The sequence below is a fragment of the Crinia signifera genome, chromosome 2 (assembly GCF_055691185.1).
Source record: "Crinia signifera chromosome 2, ASM5569118v1, whole genome shotgun sequence".
NCBI classification, from domain to species: Eukaryota; Metazoa; Chordata; class Amphibia; order Anura; family Myobatrachidae; genus Crinia; species Crinia signifera.
The window spans coordinates 140,494,995-140,510,207 of NC_139218.1; the positions used below are offsets into that span (position 1 = coordinate 140,494,995).

At 43.9% G+C, this 15,213-nt stretch overlaps 2 long non-coding RNA genes across 3 annotated transcripts in view; one reads left to right on the top strand and one right to left on the bottom strand.

Moving 5' to 3' along the window:
* Positions 1 to 10,405, top strand: part of LOC146058890 (uncharacterized) — a 30,113-nt gene extending 19,708 nt beyond the window's left edge. The window contains exons 3-5 of one of the 2 annotated variants that reach the window (XR_014470023.1): positions 5,900 to 6,032; positions 8,222 to 8,290; positions 9,430 to 10,405. This is a non-coding gene — a long non-coding RNA (uncharacterized LOC146058890). Of the gene's footprint in view, positions 1 to 5,847; positions 6,033 to 8,221; positions 8,291 to 9,429 lie in introns of those variants that run through there. The other variant, XR_014470024.1, reaches the window with a different exon arrangement.
* On the bottom strand, positions 10,057 to 10,790 carry LOC146058891 (uncharacterized). Its single transcript, XR_014470025.1, has 3 exons — positions 10,698 to 10,790; positions 10,535 to 10,599; positions 10,057 to 10,099 (listed from the first exon to the last, which is right to left on the bottom strand). It is a non-coding gene; the product is annotated as an uncharacterized LOC146058891 (long non-coding RNA).
* Between the last annotated feature and the right edge of the window lie 4,423 nt (positions 10,791 to 15,213).

The window sequence follows — 15,213 nt, forward strand, 5'->3', positions numbered from 1 at the left end:
TTTATTTTTGACTTTTGGGAGATACTCTATGACAATATTCTCTCTGCAAGTATTTAAGTTGTCAGATTGATACTAGCTGCCACTAAATCTCCTCTTTTTTATAGAGGAGGGACTGTATCAGACCTTAACCCACGGAGACTAACCAACGTATACTGTCTCTCTTTCATGTCATTTATGTATGTGTGTCCAAGTTAAGTTATATGTCTGTCTAGTCCAATTTTTTAAGGTATTTGATTAAAAGCTATATTTTAATAAATTCACTCTAAAGAGGAGAACTGTGGGAACCCCACACAGGGTCCCCAATTCTCCCCTACACATTTGTGAACTAGAAATAATTACCCACAGTTACCTAACTACTACAGGTACTGCTTTTTCATTTGCAGATATTCACTCTTATATAAGAAGCCTTAATCTGCGTATGTACTATTAAAGTGACAGGTGAGATAATGTGTACCTCGCCAAATCTTGTACTTATCTTAACGACCGAATTAAAATATGTATAGATTACCATGCGTAATCTGAAGTAAAAGAGTGCCCCAAAAAACAGAGAGTCTTTCCTTCTTCTTCTTTGCAACTATAACCACTCTCTTGGGTGCACCTCCACACTCCTAAATAAACGGAGGGTATCCCTCCCGATATATAGCAGTTACTGTGGAACTAATACGTTATCATAGGTTATCACTTTTTGTAATACCTACCTGTGCACCGGTCGCCATCCCCCTCCCCTTTTTTCCCCTCAAAAAGCGACACAAGAGTGTGATACAGGTAAAACCTAAATATATATATATATAGATAAGCAAAAGGGAATTGTATGTGGTCCACACAAATGAGCACTCAGTGCGTAATAGACAAACACTTCCTCCAAAACGTACATTGATGGCTGCGAGTGCCGGAGGAGGGGGACTGAACACTGGCGCCGGGGAGTGACTGTCGGAGGAGGGGGACTGAACGCTGCCGCCGAGGACATCAGACTTTCTACACATCTTAATTTAGTGAACTGGATCATGGGTGTAGCTGCTGTATGTAAGCTATGTACTGATATATTTATACAGCTTCAGTGCTTTGATTAGCTGTCTGTGGTGAATGATGCCACAGTAGGTGCTGTGAACATTGTCTTCACTCTGTTTAGAAACATTCTGTGGCTTTCACTCGGTTTGTTGCATGTGTCTAATGGCATCTGTGTGGCTGCTGGGTATTTTAGCTGCTATGGGCCTGTGAGACCTAGGCAGTCAGGGGGGTTGCGGTGGGCAAAATGAGCTGCCCAGGCCCTTCCAGAGGCCGGGGCCCGGGACAGCTGTACCCACGGCACCCCCCTATTAGCAGCCAAGACTGCACCTCTCCTCAGTGCAGCACACAGCAGTGTTCGTGCCGGGCTGGGGAGAGAGCCTGCTGCAGCAGTCGTTCCACTTTCTCTCTACTGACTGCAGTGGGGGAAAAGGCAAGCAGGGGGGGGGGGGGAATTAATGCCTTCCCTTTGGCGTACCACAGAGAAAGACAAGCAGTGTTCTGCAGGCTTAAACAGATGAACAAGGCCATGAGTATGTAAGCAGCAGACTGCAGGTCTAGAGGTTGGGAGAAATAAATTGCACAGCAGCAGATGGAAAGTGGACAGTTACAAGCTGCAATGGAACAGGACTGCACATTACAGGGAAGGCCACTCCACTTTGACATGTTGGCTAGGCCGTACCCTCCACAGAACCAAAACATAGGTATGAACAGGATCCAGGAATTTCACTGGTTTCAAGACAGGCAAGTGAGCCAAGCTCAGGGTGATCTGAGTGGAAGGATACCACTGAAAAGCAGGTGAGGTAGCAGAGGAAGCCTAAAATGGAGTCATTTTGATGTGCCTCCCTCTGTCTCTGCAAGTCTGATGTTTTGCAAGACAGGTAAGAGGGATATATGGATTGTGCTGGTCAATGCAACACGTCAGGCTACAGAAAAGGAAAGCATATAGGAGGTGTATTGAAAATAAAAGCTAAAGATTCAAATTGTAGAACATCACCCAACAAACTGTTTTCTACAGCAATCTGACCACTGTTTGGCTACAGAAAGTATTATTGTGGAAAAGCAGTGAACTGTTAAATCCTATTGTTACTAAACTGGGAAATGACCTGCCATCTGTTTATTCAGCTCTCATACATCAGATCTAGGGCCAGATCTACTAAGCTCTAAAAGGGATAAAATAGAGAGTGATAAACTACCAGCCAATCAGCTCCTAAATGTCATGGCACATGCTGTGTTTGAAGAATGACAGTTGGGAGCTGATTGGCTGATGGTTTATAACGCTTATCACTTTTGAAACTTAGAATATCTAGCCCATAAACTTTTTACTTTTTTTACAATCTCATGTATAGTGCAATAAAATGTTTTCTTTCTCCAGAACCAGATGAACCAGATGGTGAGAAATAAAATCACATGTATATCAGTCCCAAGTTGAATAAAAACGTATATTTTTATTACAGTAGTGAGGCCCCATAAAAAAAATCCACCACCACAGTGACTGCCAGCAGTGGTAGTGGTTTATTTTCCATTGGCTGCACTCTCTGCTAATCACATTCTGGATAGGCAGTCCCAGAAAGAGGCCATGTGAAGCCACTCTCCAGAGATCATGGCAGCAATTGCTACAGTCATTAAAAGCTGGCCACGCGTTCATTCATGCGAATACACAAGATACTGTATATATATCTGGCACTGTGTGTACACTGCTTTAGATATTGCTGGCAAACTGTTGAGTGAGGCGCTCTCCTCGCTCTGCAGGTTGAAGAGGAGCTCTCCTTACTTTGCAACCCCACTGCTACTGCCAGCTGCCACAGCGCAGGTCGAACTGTAAAGGCCCCCATACACCATGCGATTTGGGCACGATTTCAGCTGATTCGGATGAAGCTGTCCGACCCAATGCACGGTCCCGTGCGCTTCGGGTCGGAGTCGGGAGGTCGGACTGGCTGCACATAAGATTTGCTAAATCTTATTCCTCGCCTGCCCGGCTCCCTATGCAGCCTCCCCCTGCTCCCTCTGCCTGGCTCTCTATTAGCCGGCATGCCTCGCCCGCTGACGTCCCCCGCACTGCTCCCTCCTGCAGCTCCCTGGGGACTGCATATGACAAATCCATGCGATTTATCATATGTAAAACTTGGCACATCAATTACCTAATCATGTGTCCGCCTCCCGAGAAGCTGCAGGGGAAATCAGGTCCGACTCGTCCCTAGGACAAGTCAGACTAATGTATGGGGGCCTTAAGATGCGATGTGGCACCTGCAATGTGAAGTAGTAGCCAGGGCTCGTCTTACTTAACCAGATGCCTGCTGCTACGGGGAAGCGTGGTCTGCAGCCCGGGAAGCCTGTTCTGCATAGGAAACTTAAGCAACTGGAGTCCGTCGCTCATTGTGAGAGAAGCAGGAGAGCCCACCAGATAGGGCAGAGACAGGGAAGTGGAAGACCACACAGTGATTTAAATGCACGGCCCTATGGTCTGAATCCGGCAGAGATTAATAACCTGCAAGCAGGTTATTAATCGGTTGGGGCCAGTGTTCTCAACAGAGAACACTGACCCTGTCACCTCGCTCAGTACACAGCACTCTGCGGCTCTGTGTGCTGAGAGAGACCGGGGCATTCTGAGGGAAGTAGCTTCGCTCAGAAAGCTCGTTGTCCTGAATGTAGGGCCCTTAAGTCAGCCTACAGTATACAGAAAAGCTGTGTGAGTTTAGACAACACTATTTATAGCATTATTATTAGTTTCAATACAAACAGGTATTTCTGCTGTCTAGTCTAACACACTGAGCAGGAAACACCAGTTCTAGAAGCCTTTGTAATATAACAACTATCTGAATAGAATTCAAACATTTTCTAATAGGCAAAAAGGGCATAATTCAGCTACTCTTGGGGAAAACAATAACATGCCGAGGGGTCCTCCTTATCTGTATATAAAGAGCAATCTTCTTGTGAAACCTAGCTTTCCCCTCTGTAGAGGCAATGAGGTGGCACTTCAAAGTGATGTGTATCAAAGGTGTGTTTCAATCAGAACAAATAAAAGCAACGTTTCAAGACTCTGTGGCCTTTTCTTCACGTTGTGCAAGTCATACAAAATAACAAAACGTGAACTTCTTTTAAATAAATAAATGTGCTTATACAATTTGTCAATAATTATGATTACCTCTTTTGTCAATACAAATTTTGTAGTTAATATGTTCAAAATCTATTTATATTATTAGGATATCACTCAATTGCAATTTTGTAATTTGTCAAGTGATTTTTGTATTACTAATATGTGTTTATTTATTGTGATTACCTCTGTTATTATATCATATAATATTATTATTGTTTATTTATTTGGCTCCACAATGGTTCCACAACGCCTAACAAAACATAACTGAACAAAAACAAGAAAATAACGACTTACAGAGGGCCCTGTATCAGGGATGTGCAGTCAGGGGAGACAGCGCTTTCCCTGTAATTTTTTTTAAATAAATACAAAGAATATACCTATCACACATATTCTGTATCATAAGTTTTTTCTTTAGATTATTTTAGGGATTTGTAATATTTAAAATAGTTTGGAAGACACCATTAAGTGTGACTACCAAACAAGTGTACTATAAGGAGATAAGGGGACCATCAAAAGATGTGGGAGGTTCCCCCTGGCCTTCGAAAGGATGTTACTGTGTTACATGCTCTACATGCAAAATCACGCTTGCGAATGGGTGGCACCAGCTAACCATTCGCAAGTCGGGGTTTGGTGGCATCGCAAGGCTTGAGAATCAACCAGAATAACCCCTAAAGTGTAAAAACAGGAAAAAATGGTGTTCACCCATCGATACAAAACAATAGATACCTATGGAAAGCTGTAAAGAAAATGCTAAAAACCTTTACAGTAAAATAAAAGCATTACATTTATTAAAATATATTTTAAAAGTTATTAAATTACTCAAGCAGAATGGAAGAAGAAGCACAAGCGGTGTGAGTGTGTTCCGATAGCTGGCGTGAGTTCAAAAAGCAAAACACTTAAAAAAATTGTATCCAGATGCTTTCACATTGTAAACATCAAAATTGCAAATGTAACAGGGTTTGATTTTCTAAAATTGGACACCAAAAAAACAAAAATAGACCTGCTTCTGGCAGATGAGTTTGCCAGAAGCATGTGCAGATAAGTGAGATATGTGCATGCTTCTATCTGTAAAACTGTAAAAATAAAAAAATAAAAATAAACGGTTTGGGGGGAAATACGAGGGGGAAATTAATTGGATTCACCCTGTTTTAAAAAAAACAACACCGGACTTTCGGACTGGTCCCAGTTCCAAAAATGCGGGGGACAAAAAAAAGTACGGTTCCTTCATATTTTGGAACCAACACCAGGCGCCAACAGCCAGCAGGGTAATGTCACAGCTGGGGGACACGTTTTATGCAGAAATCACAAGTGATTTTTGGCTTGTGCAGAAAAATCAAACCTTTGGAGCTTCACCTCATATGATGTGTAGGATATTGTGGTGGGGCTTACTCCGCCAGTCTTGGTGGCCTCCTCCATCTCCATAGCCATTTTCTTTTTCAGCTGCCGCTTGATGTCGTTAAACCGCTTTTTAACGTTTTTGCTTAGCCTCTTGCGGTGACTGACAGCGTTGACCGCCTGGGTGATGTCCTTCAACATACCACGTTTACGATGTGAGGTGGTCTTGTGCTGGTTTTTCCCCAGTAAGCGGTCATACAGGGGTATGATGGCCCGGACAAGAAATCGCACTTTTTAGTGACATAATTTTGCATCAATTCGCCGCAAATCGCAATACATCGCACTTTTTAGCCTCTAATGCGCATCCCATTAAATATGCGAATTATGACCAAAAAATGCTATTTCTGAAAGTGTGAAGAGCGGCAATGTGGAGTGCGAAAAATAAATGCGCTTTTCTCTCAGCCCATAGAATGTCACCCCTGGTCCGGACTGAAGGAGCTTCCTACCATAATGGACATGTCTACTGCTACTGCCTATGATGCTATCATAAGTGATAGAATGGTGGATGATTACTTTAGCAATAGCATCGATATAGGTATGTCAGACTGTCCATTCTATTATTGGCAAGAAAAAAAGGCAATGTGGCGGCCTTTGCACAAACTGGCTTTGCTTTATTTAAGTTGCCCACCCTCCAGTGTATATTCTTAGAGAGTATTCAGCGCAGCTGGGAACCTTGTTAGCGATCGGCGTAGGAGGTTACTTCCACAAAACGTGGAGAAGATGATGTTCATAAAAATGAATTTCAAATTCCAACAACTGGACCTCCTTCACCAGTCTTACGTCCTAATACACACAGTCCTCCTGTATTGGTTGATTCCAGCGACAACAAATTAATTGTGTGTGAAGAAGAGGATGAGGGTGAGGAATCGGATGCTGAGGATGACATCTTGTAAAACCAGTTTGTGCACTGTCCATTGCCAGCTTGTTTTGTGGTGGCCCAAACAAACCAATCGTTTCAGCCACATGTGACAGTCCCTGCCGCTGAAGTCCCTGTCGCTGAAACGATTAGTTTGTTAAACTGTGCATGTCCTGTATACAACATAAGGGTAGGTGGGAGGGCCTAAGGACAATTTCATCTTGCTCCTCTTTGTATTTTTTGCTCTTTGGAGCATTTCTAATTTTTTGGTGTAGTTTATTAAACTGCCACCCTGTCTGCCCCTGCAGTGCCGCTCTGCTTCCAAGATGTGCCAGGTTGGAAGTGTAAGGTAGTAGTAGTAGTAGTACATTTATGTATAAGGCGCCACAAAGTGTCTGCAGCGCCATACATAGCAAACAAAAAACAAATTACAAGGTAACGTACAGGGTGTGTTGATAAAATACAGCATAAATAGGGGCATAGCTGGTAGAACTAAAATCAGCATCAGTTCAGAAGTAGGTGTCGAAATTGTCGAGGAGACTGAAGATGAAGTAGAGGAAGGGAAGAACAGGACAGGAGCACAGGTGAGGTAAAGAGGTAGGGTGAGTATGCGAGGAAGGAGGGCCCTACTCATAAGAGTTAACATACTAAAAGGAGGTGGGAGGACAAACGAAAAACAATAGGATAAGTAGGAACAGATGGGAGGTCCACATGTATGTGATGCCCACTGCTCTCGCTTAGCTTAGTCATCCAGCTACCTCGGTATAACCTTTTGGCCCAACTACAGTAAATGAAAACAATTTTGTGAGCTATGAAGTGATTAAAATTGACTAGAAATTAGTGGAAACTAATGTTATTGAGGTCAATAATACTTTAGGGGCAAAAACAGGCCCAAATTCTGTTATTTTAGCCATTTTTAGCATTTTTTCATAAAAATCCAGATCCAAAACCCGCAAGGGTGGTTTTGCAAAAACCAATCCAGATCCAAAACACGAAGAGAGATCCAGATCCAAAACCAAAACCCGAAAAAGTGGCCGCTGCACATCTCTAATATGAACACCACTCACTTCCACTCTACTCATAAGTATTGTATATATTTTAAATTGAGAGGAGGTGGACTCATATATGAAGAGCCTAATGAAGGGTTACGAATGAGAATAAAGTTTGTGAACTGCTGCTTTACATGATTACTGCAGTCAAATTCTATTTACCATATATAGGGTGACACTATATATACTGTGTATATATATATATATATATATATATATATATATAAAAGTGAATTTAATAAGAATTATCCCCCCTGAGGTCCTGCCTGGGATGCACATTGCGGATACCGATAGGCCGGCAAGCCCACCCCGAGCTGGTAAATGTCACCACATGCAATATGAAACATACATGCCAATGTATTTAAACTGCAATGTTATTTTGTATTGTTATACTAATTAATGTGGTGCTGTGGAACTACATAGCCCAGCAAGGTCTGTCAATGGCAATAGTTTACACCTACTTTAAAAATGATCAGAATGCTGGGCCTTGTAGTTCCACAACTGCACATCTATTGTTCCACACTGTAACATTTTTTCTAGCATCTTCATATGTATGTGGCCCAAAAACATTGGTGTACTGGTGGTTTAGCAGTCACGCCTACATACCACAGATTTGCCAACAGTTGTAATGTGTCAAGCAGTGTTTTAATTTTTTTGGCTGACTACAGATGCAAAACATCAATGTAAAAATATGAATAGTAAATAATATAGCCCTAAACCAAAGGTAAATTTGTCCATTATTGTAATTTATTTGATGATTTTGCACAAAAGCATCTCCATTGCTCGGTACATAAAGTCTGCCGATCTTTCCTTTCACAGATTGTCCGTCCCGAAGTGATCAAGCATCCAAGAAAAGAAGCTCCCATGGTGCCGCATCTGTGGAAGCAGGTAAATGTTCAAACCACAGGCCATTACACACACAGTACACACACCCATGTCACATCAAATAATAAATCACATTACAGTCATCTCCAGCTGCTACATTGCAACGGACATGAATGTAATTATGGCCTAGCCATGTCAATGAAGATTATTGTCAATGTTTCATGCAGGATCGGGGTCCATTTGTAAGTACATACCGTCTTTTCCCCGATAATTAGAGCTACCCCGATAATAAGCCCTACCCCAGATTTTGGACGCTGGTCCAAAATAAGCCCTCCCCCGAAATTAAGCCCTATCATTTTCCCCATGTAATTTGATGTACCTCATATGTGTAGCCCCCGCTCAGCCCCCGCTGACTCCCGCTGACCCCCGCTGACCCCCGCTGACCCCTGCTGCCCTCCGCTCACCTCCTCTCACAGAGTTTTCTTGTGTAGCCACTGCGATTCTCTCCTGGGGCACTCCCCCGTCTGCCCAGCCTCAGCGTCTCTGGCTAGCCGCTCCTCATGCAGCCAATCCTTCCAGCCTGCACCTCCCCTCCTGGTTCTTGTAATGTAGATGAAGTTCAAGGTCCCGTACAGCCGCTCAGCTCCCCTCCCGTAGCGCCTCTCCGGCTTCTCCACTATCTGGACAGCTGTGGCTGCCGCACGTCACTGCTGTGCGCCCCGCGTCCTCACTCCGTCAGCCGGCTTGCACTGCCGCCAGCCACACGATAAAACAGCCCAGCTCAGTCCTGCACTCTCCGAGCATCAAACGGCAAGTATTCTCAGCCTTTGGCTCCCTCCAACACTCTCCGGCTAGGGCATTTGCTTTTTTTTTATCAGGATGTATTCCAGGGAGCTCCCATACCACGCTTCCCTACACCCGCTCTGCCGTGGTCACGCCCCCCTTCCTGGGGCATTTTGTAAAGGCACAGTGGGGCATGTACGGTAACATGGAGCATCTATTAAAATAAGCCCTCCCCCGAAAATAAGACCTATGGTCTTTTTTGAGGGAAAAAAAAAAATAAGACAGTGTCTTATTATCGGGGAAACACGGTAGTACCCCTAGGTATGGGCGTCTACCATCTCAGACCCTCTCCAAAACAGTACTGACGACAGAAAGGACAATATATGCATCTGTACTTACCTCTTCCTCTGTATCCACAGGTACTGTACAACTAGAACAACAATCCACAGAATCCTCTGATATGCCGGTGGATGACAGAGATAATTCTGGAACCAGTGGACACGTTTGCGGCTGAGGAGGAAATAAACACATCATCACAGAGTGATCTTCCACCAAGTGGGGTGACTCCAAACCCACCCCTACCCAGAAATACTCCCCCTACAGCTGCTTCTGCTGCCCAAGTAGCTACCTCCTTGGTACATTTCAAGGACAAACAACTAGAATTTATGGCCTCCCAAAGTCTGGAAATGGGCAACATTAAGGGGTACATGTGTGACACCTTTCTACAGTTGAGAAAATTGTCTAGGAGTGTACGGGTTGGTGTAGACACTCAGGTGCGTATGGCAAATAGCATAGACACCCGTCTTGCTGAACTTAGTTCTGCTGTAAGGGAGCAGAATATCCATATTGGCAGCCTTGCACAAAGTATTCATTCAATTAGTCAATCGTGTACTGCACAGACCAATGCGTTGATCGCTATGCAGGCACAAATCCATCAAATGGAGGTGTCAGGTGTCATAGGTGCAACTACATCTACAATTAGTAGTGTATCTAGCACACCAGTAAGTGGCTCACCAACTTCCCCACCCCGTCGGAGTATTTGGACCCGGGGTGGCGTGTGCGCAGGGTCAAGAGGTGGTAGTGCGCGGCCTGATGGAGGGAAAAAATAATTATTTAACATAAAATAAATTGATAATGCATGTACTATGCTTGAATTTTTGTTACATTAATACACATTTCTATTGTTTGCGACTGACAAATGCAGGTTATGTATGACATAATATACTGTAGTAAAAATGTCACAACGCATACCATTTTGTCTGTGTGTTATTCTTCAAACATTTGTTGTGTGATCTGTTCCATAATGTAATGATATATGGGCAAGGTATTGGTGGAAGATGCTGTTGTCTCAAATCTGGCCCGTCCGAGGTTGTGGAACTACATATTTCAGCAAGCTGTGGCAGTCATGTTTTGAGCTGTCATGCTTACAGTGTGTCAGGGCATGCTGGGCCATGTAATTCCACAACAACAGGTGAGCCATAGTTGATTGCACAAAAATCACATACATGTTGTTAATATACTTACAAGGTTTTTTACAGCAAGGGATAGGTCTGCACCACCAACTGTACCCTTGGACTGTGTCTATTGGGCTAAATGTGGGGGCAAAAAGATGTTAGTGATAAATGTAATGTAGGTGAGTTCACTTCCAGCAAAGGTACATGTAGGAATAGAGGGCACATGTGTTTACCAGAAAAGTAGTGCCTGATGATGTCTGTACGCACCAGATTCCCCCTCTGCGTACCCCTCACTACCCGAGGTGTGGTAGGTTGGGCTTCCTGCACGATTGCTGCATGATCCTCCTCCACATAGGCTGGTTGGTATAGGCCTATGTTGTGTAACATGCAGCAAGCCTGGACAATCATCACTACTTTTGCAGGGTGGTAAAGCAGCAAACCAGATGACCGGTCCAAACACCGGAATCTACTTTTCAACACTCCAAACGTACCCTCCACCACATTGCGGGTTGCAATATGGGCTTCATTATACCGGTGCTGTGCAGGGCCATCGGGGGTGCGCAATGGTGTCATGAGCCAGGAAAGACACCCATATCCTGAGTCACCTAAACCAAAGAAAGGAAGTTATTGCCTTATATGGTTAGGTATGTGCAGTGGGCAAATAGTATTTACTTGGACAAGAGTAGTAGGCTGGTGAAAATTGAAACACACACACACACATTTCAGCAGGTACAAATACGAATAAAGAGGGTAATATGTAAAAATGTACTTACCAAGTAGCCAGCCCTCTGACATTTGTTGTTGGGTAAATCGGTTACAGAGGCCGGAGTGTCTTAGAATATAGGCATCATGGAAGTTCCCAGGGAAGCCTGCAACCACACTTAGGATTTTGAGATGAGCATCACATACAACCTGCACATTCAGGGAGTGCCGCCCACGCCTATTGACATAGATGTGGCCCCGAACGTGCGGTGCCCTAATCGCAATGTGTGTGTAGTCTATAGCTCCCAGCACGTGAGGGAATGCTGAGAGTCTATAGAAAGCAACCTTGTGGTCCTGCCACTCTGACTCTGAACTGGGGAATCTGATGTATGTCCGCCACAACTTCTTAAAAGCAAGTAACACTTGAGTAAAATGCTTTGAGAAAGTGGCTTGTGATACCCCCAAGGACCATGAGGTCACGGACTGAGTGGAGCCAGTGGCCATATAGTAGAGGGTACACATTAATTTCTGCAGCCCAGACACTGCATAGTTGCCCCCCCCCCCCCCCAAAAAGGGTCCAAATCATCTCTCACCTGCTCATATAAGTTCAACAAGTTATTGCGGTTTAGCCTAAACATTCCCACAACCTGTTGATCTGAGAGGGAGTCCAGGTACAGCCTAGCACTATACATACGTGGGGTACGCACTATTTGGGGTGGTACCTGGTTCTGGTGCGCAGCTTCCTCCCTCCTGCGCAGCTCCTCCAAATGGGCCAAATCCAAAATGAGCAACTCAAATCCACTCTGCACAATCTCCATGTCTCAAACCCTAACAGGTGTCCTTAATGATGTGGGGGTATATGTAGGGGTGTTTGTGAGTGAAATTAAGGACACCTGTGATGACATTAACCATGTGTGCACTTGAACAAATTGAGTTCTGGGCCAAATCGCCCAACAGAACCTGGTCTGAAAAAATGGCGATTATTAGACACCTTAAAAGTGCGATTTGCGACATCCCATTCCATTAAATAAGCGAATTGTATACATTTCTATTGGAAAACATCTGGATGCGATAAAAGTGCGAATTTTTACCGCACTTTAAGTACGCATGACTTATCGCAAAAAATATGTGATTTAGGGACCTTTTCGCATCACATTAAATATGCGAATTCACGGAAAAATGAGAATTAGCCGTTTTTTGGAGTAAAAATCGCCAAAAAACACAACTCTCATTCCATAGAATGTCACCCCAGATGTCAAAATATATTTCTGGACTGAATAGCATTGGGTCTCTTAGGAAAATTTTGTTTTTTCCTCACAACCCCAGTGGGAGAAACTAAAGGAGTTGTGTGCCTGCCACATTCCACTTCAGCTGACAATTTTTGGACCAAGAAGTCTTTGCACCTCTGTAGATTTGTGCCCATTGGTAACAAAGACACAATGTCAGACTTAAACCTAGGATCCAGTATTGTCGCCAAAATATAATGATCTGATTTTAAGTGATTGACGACCCTTGGATCCTTGCAAAGTGAATTAAGGGCGTGATTCACTAGTCCTACATATTTAGCAGATTCACTCTGCTTCAACTCCTCCTTCATTTTCTCCAACTGCTTTTGCAAAAGGCCTATCAAGGAAATGACCTGACTCAAGCTGGCAGTGTCAGAACTAACTTCGCGTGTAGCAACCTCAAAGGGCTTCAGGATCTTGCACAACACGGAAATTATTATCCACTGAGCTTGACTCAGGTGCATTCCCGTTCCTCTCCCTATGTCATAGGTCGATGTGTAGCTTTGGATTGCCTTTTGCTGCTCCTCCATCCACTGAAGCATATAGAGGGTGGAATACCACCTCGTGACCACCTCTTGTGGTCATACATTCAGAGGTGTGTTGTGCAAAGGAAGCAAAGTTAGAAAGTGTATACAGACACAAATGCATTTTATCAAAGAAAAATCTGAAGCAGCAAATAAAATTGTAGACTACAAAATATATCTAAACAAATATGTGGAAGGATGCTGGCTTAGACAGAGAGTTTTGGATGGAAGCTGTGTCCATGGCAGTTTACCTTCATAAAAAGAAAGAAAAACACTCTCCTATAGTTTTCCTAAAGGACATAAAACCCCTTGAAGTGTGATCTAAACTAACTCAGTACTGTTGAAAGTACAGTCTACATGCACATACCAAAAGAAAAAATATACAAGCTTGGATACTTCCATCACAGTTTATGGAATCCAGCCAAAAAAGTTTCTCATTGTTGGATGCTGGATGTTGATATGCACGATAAGTATGGTTCACTGGACATTCCAAGATCTGGAGATGTTTAATGTTTGTGTAACATTGAAATTCGCGTTGGGTGTTAAAACTAGGATGCTCTACTGCCCAGACTCGATGTGTACCATATGGCCACCAAGGCTACTACTGGGCATTTGCACAGCCATCTTGGAAATGTGTTAGAGTGCCACAGTGGAGGACCATAGTCTTCCACTTAGCTCCAGACAGGCCTGGATGTACTTACATACACTCAACAGGTGGTGAGCCATATGACGCCCAACTCCTCTCAAGCTCTACATCTATCAGTGTGTATAACAGTGAGTACCCGCTTTATCTTCAATTTAAGGTTAAATAACTGGGCTTTTCATATTGTAAGATATCCACTGTTTGGTGCAAAAACTTTTTTGCACCCTCAAGCCCTTATACATATTTTCAACATTGCACTGGGGGTCTTTTTTGTGCTTACCTTTCATGACAGGAGTTCATTGCATTCCCCCAGCTGTCTAGGCAAAACACACACTTTTAGATGTGCTTCCCAATTAATTCTCCTTTTTTCTATTTGCGCAAGGAAAATCTTAAAAAAGGAATCTTGTATATGTTGTATTTTAGCATTTGTCAGTTTCACTGTGAAAATTGTGATATGTGCTCATATTTTCAAATTTAGTAAGTGTTAATACATGTTTTGGAAAGACTACCCACCCATTCTATTAATGGATTCATGGAAAGTGTACTAGCCAGCAGTCAATAAATCTGTTTGCAGGACAAAGATTAATGCATTTTTTATTCTAGATAAAAACATTGCACATAGGGCTGTATACATGATGCCTCCAATGAGACTATAAATAGAACATATCCCATAAACAGATAATCAGAGGGAAGTCACCAGCTCCCTGTCACAGCTACTTAGAAACATTTATGTCAGGTCAGATTGTACTTATCATTTATCTAGCGCCTTTTAGAGGATAATAGATAGGTTGGTTGCTATAGCAACATCTCTCACTTCTCTAAACTCACACTTTAGTAAATTTACCCGTTAGGCTCTTAGGAACCACAAGAAAATTTCTTATATATCTGCTGTTTTGTTTGCAAAAGCAGCTGCTATAGGATTCTATGAGTGCTGATAAATTAAGAAATTTACCAGGCTCCAGAATGCATTAGCCATTGTAGCCTATGGGCTATATTACACAAAAATTACTTTTCTGAACAATCAGCAGACCACACATGTGTAGGACCTAAACCCACAGATGATCACTTTGCCTCTTACAAATCACAGGGATGGGTTACTACCGTATTTGCCCGCGTATAAGACGACCGGGCATATAAGACGACCCCCCAACAATAGGAGGGCCCCAGGAGGGCCCAGCTAAATACAAAAAGCGCCAGGAGGGCCCAACAATGCCCACAGGCCGGAGGGGCCTAATCTGTACCCACGGGCCTAGTGCCCGATCACCCGGTGGTATAGGGAGGGGTAGGTGGCCTGGGGCTGCCTACCTGCTGTTGGGAGAGGCCTCTCCGGATCCGGACGCCATCTTTCTGTCCTGGCCAGCGGCGGTGCCGCTTCTCCTCTTCCTGCAGAAGGCCCCGGAGATCTTCTTTCTTGATCCCGGCATCTTCTGGCCTCTTCAGCGGCCACAGGAGCTCTTCTCCCCGCCGCAGTCTTCTGTGCCGTCCTCCGGCGGCTTCCGGCATCCTCTTGCTCCTCAGCCGGGGGACTTCCTGCCGCACCCTCCCGGTGGCGTCTGACATCAGACGCCGGGGGCGGGGCCAACTATGGCGTGGC